Source organism: Hibiscus syriacus, unplaced genomic scaffold (assembly GCF_006381635.1).
Source record: "Hibiscus syriacus cultivar Baekdansim isolate YM2019G1 unplaced genomic scaffold, ASM638163v2 tig00110302_pilon, whole genome shotgun sequence".
Classification (NCBI taxonomy): domain Eukaryota; kingdom Viridiplantae; phylum Streptophyta; class Magnoliopsida; order Malvales; family Malvaceae; genus Hibiscus; species Hibiscus syriacus.
In genome coordinates this window covers 132657-144405 of record NW_024062671.1, presented here as the reverse complement: position 1 = coordinate 144405, position 11749 = coordinate 132657, and the positions used below count along the sequence as shown (strand labels likewise).

Here is an 11749-nt window from a genome sequence, read left to right as displayed (position 1 = left end):
TTTCCTTCATTCTGTGGAAGGAATGCCCTAGAGTTTAACAACGTTACTGATTTTGAGAAATACTTAAGTGAAGCATTAAATTGTTTAAAGTATGGTTAAATTGAGTAAGCAGAAATGAATACGCGGTAAGTACATTGACCGCTAAAAGCTAATAGAAAGAGGAGTTGTGAGTGGATCAACTGATCATGAGTTGTCTAAGAGTAAATTGGTTACTAGTGTAATTTTAGTATTAACTGCTATGAAATTATTGCTAAAAATTGTCAAGTATTTTTATTAAATGATGTGGATAATTAGATTTTCATAGTTGAAACAGAAGATGTTTCAACTGTTCGAGAATATTTTAAAGGGATCTGGAAAAGTTATACGAATTTCCTCAATAAGGAAATGAAAGATTTTGAAAGTAAAAATATTTTATTCAATTTAATCTTGAGTGAGAAGATAACAGTAAACCATAGTGGGTCATACTGTAAAGATGAATTGAACAGGTAGTAAATAATTGATAAAGATTCCATGGGCTATGCTCCCGGTAAACCTGATGAAATTATCATTTGATGAGTTAAAATCATCTTGAATTTAAGTTGTTTGTCTTTAGAGACGATTATTCCAAAGAAAAAAATGCAGAGGTTATGGAGATTATAGTTTTTAGTGAGAAAGTAAAATCATCCCTCAAGGTGATATCGATAATGATTGTAAAGAAATGACGTCAGAAATATATATATATATATAGCTTTTATAGTTTGGTGACATCAATGTCAGACTTTAGTGAGGTTTGTTAATAATGGTCCTTTCCGTTGGCAGAGTAGAAAATTTAACAACATGAAGATTTCGAACGGTACAAATTGGACTACAAGGCAGTAACATAGATTCGAAATCCCTTCGATGCTACATATCGTAAATGATATTATTGCTAAACCACCATTCAAAATTTTAACGTACCTAAAGTCTACTCCACAACTAAAGGTCACACAAGAACTATGAAAACAAAAGTTCATTGTCAAAGTGTATTTTCTACTTATTAATGGGTTCTTCCTAAAAAACTCATTACTTCCGCTATTACACTCTTTTGCATAAATTGCATAGAAACCTTTGTTTTGTTTTCTGGTAAATTCTATATATTTTTCTCTTTACTGATGCTCATATGCTTCTGATTGTTAGCTTTATCTTCTCATCTATTTCTAGAAAGAAGTATGATGTTTTCTTGAGTTTTAGATGTGAAGATACCCACAATAACTTTACATATCAACTATTAAGCCAAATAAAACAGAGAAAGAGATGAAAACATACCTGTAAAACTTCAGATTGCACTATAATATAACTTGTTTTGAAGTTTTCAGCGATCGTCTTCACTCTCTAGTGAATACTAGGGTTTGGGGAAAAAAGGTGGGAAATGAATATAGGCGCGAGGTGTCTCACGAGTTAACATATTGGATTTAATCTCCAAATAAAATTGGGTTAATTATGAAATTTACATATGGGAATAGGGTTTTGTTGTTGTTGTTGTTGTTAATTATGGAATTTGTCATCAGAATATCAGATTAATTAATATTTTTAAGATACTTACAAATTGATCATCAAAATTGATTTAAGAAGATTGGATTAAACATAAATGAATGAACATAAACGAACATAATCAAACGAATATAAATGAACATAACCGAACGTTCACGAACGTAAATGAACGAACGAGACTATGTTCATGTTCGTTCATTTAATTAAACGAACACAAAATCTTATTCATGTTCGTTCATTTAATAAATAAACGCACATAAACGAACTTCCCGCCGCACGGTTCATGAACGGTTCGTTGAACGTTCAGTTTATTTACAGGCCTAAAAATATATATTTCGAGCAGTCGAATCTACTATATAGGAAGTAAACAACTATTTTTATTTAATAATCTGGAATAAATGTAAGCTAGATTTTATTTAAAAATAATTTTTAATTATTTAATATTGAATAATCATATTTTTAGTATTTATAATGTTTAAATTCAAAATCTTAATAAATAATAATAACTTTTTACTATGAGATTATTGATTCGTACATCAATTTTTTTAAAAATTAAAACTAATAAAAAATGGATTTTTCATCTTTAAACCCTATTCTCCTTTGGATTTACTTCATTGCCACTCCTTGTTATACGTGCCAGTAGAAGGGAGGGGCCCACACTCAACCCCGATTCAGTTTACAAATATAAATACCCTTCTTCCGGATACTTGCTTCACTCGAAACCAAACGTAATTCTTTCACCGACAGAAGGTGATATCAGTCTGTTTCGTTCCCCTGCAATCGTTACTCCGATCGGTGTTTGCGTAAGAAAACAAACGACTCTTGTTTGCTCGCGTGATGACTCGATCAAGAAATCGCTGTCCATAATTTCCCTATGCTTTTCTTCTTCTCTACTTCAAATAGGCTTTTCTCGTATTTGATGATTTCAAGACAAAACAAACCTTAAAAGTTCATCCCCTCTCTCTGTTTCTCTCTCTATCCTCTCTCTATCCTCTCTTGTCCGTTCGGCTGATTTCGCTGTGTATAATTTCCGGTTGGATTTCTTAGCTGCCTGCTCTTCATCGATTCTCCTACATTGCGTTGTTACTAAACTTTTACATTTTTATTTAATTTTGTTTTTATTGGTGAGCTGACATACAGAAGATGGGAGAGTTGGCGAAGGTATTGTATATACTGGTGGTCGACGAAGGTGAGAAGAAGGATGAGGCATCGACGTTCCGATACACGCGTCCCGTTCTTCAAAGCACTCTCCAACTCATGGGCTGCAAAGCTCGTCATGCCTTCAAGGTTTTCATTTTATTGTCTTTTTACTTCTGGCAATTTCGTTGATTTCACTGAATTGCGGTTTTTTTTTGGTTTGATATATTCTTTTAATTTCTTCTTTTCAATTTGATTTGATTGATTGATAAATTATATTCATGAAACAATAAGGTAAAAATGCGGATGATGAGTTGATAGATCTGGCTTTCTTATAATGTGCTCTATACATTTTTTTCCCTATTTTTAGTTATAATGCCGAGTCAGTCTATACAAAAGTTAACAATCTTATAGTAGCAAATTTTAGCTTCAGTTTGTCAATGAATAACATTCTGTCGTGTCATAGATTTTTGACTGATTATAGCTTCTCATTGTATACCTCTAGAACGAGATCCTTGAATGACTTAGCACTTAGGTTCCCATTTATTTCCGAAAAAGTTTTCACACTTTCGCAAATAATCAAAATCAATTAACATGTTGTCTCTTCTGATTTTTTTTCCATTTTTGTTGTCATATCCGTGTTCTGGATCTTGGTCTACCTTGTGGTCCCTTTACCATTGACTGATTTGCTTGCCTGGTGATATGCATGTTATCTGTTTTATTTTTGTTCTTAATTACTTTAAGCTTCATGTCGGGATATAGAAATCCTGATTATCATGTTCAGTGAGAGTGTGAGACTTGAATCAATTGCTTCATATAAGTATTCACATTGAGTTTGTTGCTTGGTCATTTCGTCAATCTGAATTCTTGTCTGCTTTTATTTATTATGGTGTTGTTGTGACACGTCATTTCATATTTAATTTTCTAGTTTCACATTAGTGGTTTTCTCTTTTGTTCCTTAGCTGTTATGGAAAGTGGCTTCTTTTGCTGAATGCACTCATATTTCTTACCAGATTAGCAAGAGGGTTTTTGAATTGATAAGAAGGGAACCTTCTTACAATTCACTGCTTCGAAAGGAGAGTGTGACGTTGAATTCTGATAATTTGAAAGGGAACTCTGAAAAGGAAGATGCCTGTCCTACCTTTGATGAATTTCATAGAGCAGAGGAAGGCAACGGTTTAGCTTCAATCAAAGACGGTGGAAATAAGCATATACCATTTGAGCTGTACAAAAGACGTACATCAGTAATTGTTAAAAGAGAAACTTTTCTTAGATGTTGTATGTGATGCTCTGGCTGAATACAAGTATGTTGGTCCAAACCAGAGGGCTGACCTGGTTTTGGCTTGCAGGTAGTGTGTTACATATCGTACTTAACAAAAGATATTGCAATAATGCATGGCATAAATTAATTTATTGCACGGACATATGCATCTATTCTTCAAAATTTCATCTTTTCTTGCAAATTTCTAGAGTTGATTATGGTAGCCTGGAGATGGGTAATTCACTAATCATTGTTCTACTTTAATTGATATGAAAAATGTTTGTAGAATATATTTCAGTAGATAGACTACTCCATCATGATTTTCTCCATTATCACAAGTATTCCATTTTTTTAATGGAACATGTGTTGTCCCCCCCCCCCCAACTCTATTTGGTCTTCACTGCAGAATCCGAGAGAAGAAGGAATCTGTTACTGTGTTGTTGTGTGGCACTAGCGGTTGTGGCAAATCTACTTTGTCTGCTTTGCTGGTACGCTTGTTTTGCACATTAATGTTGGGGGGTAGTAGCTGTCCTAACTACATCCGCTTATGATCGTAGTGCTTTTGATCATGGCATGCAGGGTAGCAGGTTGGGAATTACAACTGTGATTTCAACAGACTCTATTCGCCACATGATGAGGAGTTTTGTAGATGAAAAAGAAAATCCTTTACTTTGGGCTTCAACCTACCATGCTGGAGAGTGTTTGGATCCTGTGGCGGTTGCAGAAGCTAAGGCTAAAAAAAGAGCAAAAAAAGTTGGCTGGCAATTCTCGGTCACTTTATAACAGTGAGATACCTGACCATTCTTTAGCCGGAAAGTCTGATGCCCGACCAGTGGAGAGTAGCTCTACTAGTACCGAATTGATTGGCCCCAGACAGATGGCAGTTGAAGGATTCAAGGCACAAAGTGAAATGGTTATTGACAGTCTAGACAGACTTATTACTTCATGGGAAGAGAGGAAAGAGTCTGTAGTGGTTGAGGGTGTTCACTTAAGCCTTAATTTTGTTGTGAGTAGACATTTGGTTGATTCCATGCCATCAGATGTGCTCATTCCCCTCTCCTTTTATTTTAAATTTATTTATTTTATCTACATGTGCAGATGGGACTTATGAAGAAACACCCCTCAATCATACCATTCATGATGTACATTACAAATGAAGACAAACACTTGGAAAGATTTGCAGTTCGTGCAAAGTACATGACATTGGATCCTGCTAAAAATAAGTATGTGAAATATATAAGGAACATCAGGACAATACAAGATTATCTATGTAACCGTGCTGACAAGCATTATGTCCCCAAAATAAACAACACAAATGTTGACAAAAGTGTGGCAGCCATACATGCAACAGTTTTCAGTTGCCTCCGAAGGCGTGTAGCTGGGGAAACACTGTATGATCCTGTAACAAATACAGTTTCTGTTGTTGATGAGGAATACCGGAATCAGTGTGCTGCCAATTCACTGAGCTCTGAGGGTATGTTTCAGTTGATCCAGAGGAACGGTTCTTCTAGGCGATTAATGGCTCTTCTGAACATCGATGGATCTGTGGCAAAGGCTTGGTCGGTTGAATCCCTTGACAGTAATGGCATTCCCTTGTATGGACCTTTAACTATTGGCAAGGCTGAACCCGTTAATCTTCAATTTGGTCCCTATGGTATTAGTGCATGGCCTAGTGATGGTGGAACAAGTCATGCTGGAAGTGTAGATGAGTCGAGATTTGATGGGACTGATAATGGCAGTAGATACCAATCTTCCTGCTGCAGTTCACCGAGGATGTCCGATTGTCCTACAAAGGAGGTAGCATCTTACACCAATGCTTGTAGTTATCTTTGATTTGCGTATGTCAAATTAGATGAAATAAAATACAGAAGCCAATTTTATGGCTACTAATCTTAAGTTATTATTGCTCTTATACTAATAATAGGGTCGGTCTATTGATTCTATTTTTTTATCTTACAGCTAAAGGAGGAAAATTCGGTGTATGGAAGCGATGAAGAAGTTGATGATCCACCTGAGGTAGACAGTGATGAGGATTTTAGTGATGAAGGTGACAAACAGGTCCATGAAGAGGTATGAATTCATGTTACTCTCGAAAAGGTGAAAAATATATATGATTATGGGATTGATTTTAGAGAGTATTTGCAAAGGTATTGCAAACTGCTATGCCTAGAGTAGTTCTTATTAGTTCGTCATATATGCTGTTTATCAACATTGTAAGCTTGTTTCAACTGATGCTTTTTGGGAAAGTTGGATGATTGGAATGACATGAGATTCTGCTGTCTAGTCGGTATAGAGTTTTGTTCTTATTGAGGTCTTCAGGATGAAACAAGGTCTTATATACTGCTTTAAAAGATTCTACGAGGCTTTTACTCAATTTCTCCGTCTCTGTTGTATAGGTAGGTTCTGTTGATGAAGGCTCAACAATGTCAGATGAAGAGTATGATGACCTGGCAATGCAGGACGGACGGGAGAATGCCTACGGCTCCAATAACGAAGAATGCCCACGTGATATGGTAATGCCATTTTCTAGGGACCAAGCAATCCATACAGGAGGGGATCAATATAACAGGAATTTGGATCTCTTCCTAGCAGAGGAAAGCAGTTTTCTGAGCCACTCTGTTATTAACCTGCAGTGCTTATGGAGAAGAATGAGATGGGATCATTTCCTTTAGGCAATGTTCAAATGTCGAAAGGCTCCCGCAGCATTCCATCCTTGGGGAATAATGAGTCCATAATCAGTGATCCAATACTTTCTGGGTCCCCTCAGTGGTCACGAAGCGGTTTTGTTCATGGTATTTGATGTTTTCTAACTAACCATTTCGTGGCTTGTAATGACTGGGTCATCTAATTTAAGTAGCTAACCGTGCCCGCCATTTTCTCCTCATTTTACTAATGCTGTAAGGTATTATTGCATGTCTGGGAAATTGCAATACTATGCTTTCATGTTATAATTATTTGTTGAGAAATTTTATGAGCAAATTTTGTACGAAGGCTTTAACTGGAGGGGGGGGGGGGAAACCTTGTTTTGGCCCGAGCAAATCAGGGACATGATATAATGAGCAAGCCTCTCAGATGGTTTGGAAAAGATATTTCGTTCTGCCAAGGAACATAGAAGTGTGGATTCAAGATACCATAACATCTCGACCTCTCAGATGGTATACTATAAACTGGAAGGAAGAAATACACCATTATCTTTACTGAGGTAGGAAAATGTAAGACGGCTAACAACCAAAAATCTCATACTTTGGGGCAGATGAGGTCACTAGTCTTTGGCAGGCAATGCCAAGCAACCAAGATTGACAATCAGCAATATATCATTGTATACTCATTTAGAAAGAAAACATAAACTGAAAATCAAGAAAGAACAGAAAAATCAAGCAGGAATAAAATTCTTTACAAGTGGAAATGACCATTGACTAGGAGGAAATAGGAATACCGAATACACATTTCACTGCTGAAATCTTTAGGAAGGTTGAATTCTACATTAACATTGAATACAGCGGCATTGGAGCACTTAGATGCATCTAACACTACATGCTCAACCAAATAAAAAAGTACCAAGTCATGAATAACGCCGTGCATCTCATGACGATTGACTGATTGCAGATGTGTGAAGCTTACAGTCCCAGGGCATTTACCCCTTCTAATCATTATGTTTATCAGCATCTTTTGTTTCTCAGTCTGATAAGTTTCACACAACAATAATTCCCCTATCTGATTTACCTAAAGATATATCAGCGTGAAATCCTTTCCATCTCGAATCTCAACTCAAAAGCTTTATCAGCCATTCCATTCCGTCAAAACCTATCTACCAACATTTTATAGGTAACCTTGTCCAACTCAAATCCCATCTTTTGCATCTCTTACATACTTCACTCTAATGTATCTATCACATGGATAACTTGAATTTGTTTAGTAAAAAAGATATGATATGTTGGGCAAGGTTACCTATGATATCATGTAATAGGTATAAAAGGATTTAAAATTTGATCCATATATAGGCTAAAGGAATGACTTAATTGATACCTTACACTCTAAAAACAAATAGAATGTTCTGAAAATTTTAGGATCATTTTAGATTATTAACCAATAATTTAGAGACTTTTAGTGTAATTAACACATTCTTTATTTGGGTTCGAGGGAACATTTTATTATTGATTTATAAATAATAAATTCAAATTCTTCACATCATGATAACATATGGATGAATCTTTGGAACTCTATATTCTCGTATTTAGAATCAGTTGTTCGGCTGTGGCTGAATCTTATGAATGTGCAGTTGGTTTATTGTCTTTTTTTGGGCTTTAATTTATCGTACGATCATTTTGTTCTCTAACGAAGGCGTTCCAGTGCTCCAACAAACAAAGTGTGATTATTGATTAGACTTACCATTTACTTTCACGTACTAGACATGTACATTAATTCATCAGCCAATATAGTGTAGCCACATCACAGTGCACCCTTTGAGCTTCACTTAGTGATTATGGGCATGGCTGCCCTCTTTCTTTTTCTTCAGTGCAATATACCTGAAAGGTCTCATTCGAGAGACCCAGCTGCTGGTGCCAGCCACGTGAACCATGGACCATTATTACACCATTTTTGGGACCATTGTGGCTTTTTGAGTTTATTCAACAAAATCCCTTTCACCATTTCACAGAATTTTGCAGATCACCAGAGGTAAAACAGCGACAGCGTGCTTTAAACGTCTAATCTCATTTTTCATACACCATGCAAGGAGTCTTAAGTAGAAAACATATACAATAACATCTTAATGTTAAGGGAAGTTAATTTACAGGAAAAGGCTAAAGGAATACATACATATATATATGCATTTCCCGTGCGTATGTAGCAACCTCATTTCCATGCCGACTTGGGAACCATCACCTGTAATTGCGCAATGTATCACGCACAAAAACTTTTGCTATTCTTTAATCTACAGAAGAAGAATAAAAAATATCAGAAAAAAATTCATAGTTTTCTTGTATTTTTCCCTAGATTAAGATCAGATATTGAAATATATATGAATCATCCAGCTTATTGATTGGGATGCCAACTCATAGATGATGCACAATTAACACCAACGAAGATGGCACTATCAAGTAAACTCATATATAGTCCACAATGCTTGTGTACAATAAACGCACACATAAAAACCACGAAAAAACAAAATCTATGCAGAAGAGATCCTCATGAATACAATGAAGAACTGTGAAAACCAACAGTTCTTTTTTCTATATAAAGGAGGCTGCACCGCATTGTGTTGTTGCAGATAACAATAATATAACTAATTACATTACATAGTGCTTCCTCTAACTGCATATGTACTAGCTGCAGCCATTGTACGATATCTATGCATCCTTTGTCTATCTTTCTTTAGGAGTATCAGATAAAATTGAAACTGGGGACCACCATTGATTGATAATGAGATGAGACTCCGATTACTTAATCCATGATCATCATCTGTAATTCTAACGATCATTAAGATTAAAGGATGAAAAATTTACCAAACACATTTTTTCTCAGACCACATGCATGATGGCCAAACATTACAGAACTGAAAAACATTTCTCTTGAGTACTACTCAAAGCATTGTGGTAAGAATAGTTTCATATGAAAGCCACGCAAAATTGAAGAGCCGGAATTTCAGAATAATTTATCTCAGGTAACCATTTCCATTGATTGCATGTTTATTAGGTTTAGGGTTATACACCGAGTTTTGTAAGCAGCATGCATTTTAATCAACACAAGGAACTAAGGACTGAAGTTAATTTAGTTTTGCTATTGATCATTGACCATTCTTTCACAGCTATTCAACTAAAGTATCGCAAAAGTCAAATTGAAAAGATCCACCCTTTACCCAATTACCCTACCACAATGTATATTCTGTAAGCTAGCCTGTTAATACACTCTCAACATGAAATATTGAACAACCCAATTCCGCATGTTTAAAGTTTTTTTATTGACACCTCTGAATAGCGTTCAATATCAAAGTTATATAAATAACTATAAAGACATACTCATTAAGAATAAAGAATCAAATTAACCTAAAAAAATCATATTAATAATAACAGAATTTGTAAGTATATAATGTTCAAAAACTGAATAAGGAACTGCCGTACAAATTGGAGAGATAGTGCCCATGACCTAAGCAGACAACAAGAAATGATTGGCAGCGGATGATGCAGTCTCATACTCACGGGGGAGAAGTGAAGGGAGCTTAATTTAACTGACTAGAGATTGGAGAAGCAGACAAAGCTAAAGGCTCAAGTTCCAATACCGACTTGTTACAAAGTTCCACATATAATACTTGCTACACGACTATTTACTAGAAAACCCTTGAAAGTTTGAACCAAAAAGAAAACCTGAAAGATTTTTCTGCTATGAAACTGACTCCAAGAGAAACAGTAAGAACATGTCTAAGATGTATGTATAAATTCTAAGAGCTTAACAAAACCTAGAGAACTCGTCTAAGATGTGTTTGCGTGTCTGTATATATAAATTATAAGAGTTTAATAAGACCTACAAGCCAAAACAAGAGAATAACCCCATTTTTAAATGATGATGAAACATTGAAGCCACAACAAGCAAAAGGAAAATTGATTGCAATATGCATGATAAAGACATAGTACTGCTATGTTCTTCGCTTAACGCTTTATTTCTCTTTAATGAAGAACAGACTAAGGATTTTCCAAAATTAGTAACTTTTAGTAACCGATAACAAGGGTATATTGTTTATCATTGGAAAAGTTGATAACCAGTGGGCCAAACTTTCGTATCAGTTAGGCTTAGAATTAAGGCAATAAAGAACTCAGCTGAAAGAAACTATGGGTATATGCCATTAATATATATCGAGTACCTAAAGCTTGGAAAGTGATGGAGGCACACAGATACCCATAACTTTTTAGACACTTGAATTGTCCTTTTCATGACTTAAGAAGCAAATTTAGACACTTCTATGAGGAAAATTTATGGGTTACGTGTATTATTGAACGGGATGACGAATAGGTGGGACTGGATGGTCTTCAATGATCAGAGAGAATGCGTCTCTGGTGGATGGTCCACCAACAAGAGATGATGGATGATTACTGCGAATGGCTATCAATCACAAAACAATGGCAGTGGGCAGTGGCAAATGGCAATACCAATAATCTGACATGTTTACAACACCATCTCTCTTACGCATTTGAAGTCCCGGACTGTAGTTCCAATTTTCAACGATCTACTGATAAAATCCACTTGGAAGTTGGAAGAATGTCCACAAAACTTCTGTTTTCATCAAGTAATTAATCAAATACGCTTTTGAATCTTTTCCCTAGTGAGGACAAAGGTGGTGGGAACTGGGAAGAAGCAATTTTTTTTGCAGTAAGCTATTTAGCTGATATCATCAAATCCCATAAACAAACAAATCTAATATATATATACCTCCTTTTTCCAGAGTTTCTGCTCTAAACACTCCTGGAGCCAGGCATTGCCTAACTTATTTGGCCATCATCGAAGCTCGTCTTCATCTCCTTTTGCCTGCACAACTGCAATCTCGCTCGCAAATATCTTGAATGAAATAATAAAAATCAAAGATCTGCAAATCATAAGAATGGATCTAATTTATTTTAGTGTAAAGGAACAAAGATAACAGAACAAGAGAGGAAAATAAACGGATTAATGGATAAAGGTTCACCTTTTTTGACATATTCATTTAAGATCTTCTTATGTCAAGGCTCTATCTTTTTTTTATTTCCAGGGCACAGTCCGTTCTCCTGAAAAATTTACCCAACTCCACTGCAGCAGTCTATTTGATTCAGAAGAATAGTCATAGATTTGCAAGTCGAAATTTCTTAGATATAC

At 35.5% G+C, this 11749-nt stretch overlaps 1 pseudogene; it reads left to right on the top strand.

Annotated features, from left to right (window-relative positions):
- Positions 1 to 2255: 2255 nt before the first annotated feature.
- Positions 2256 to 6886, top strand: LOC120116669 (annotated as a pseudogene).
- The last annotated feature ends 4863 nt before the right edge of the window (positions 6887 to 11749 follow it).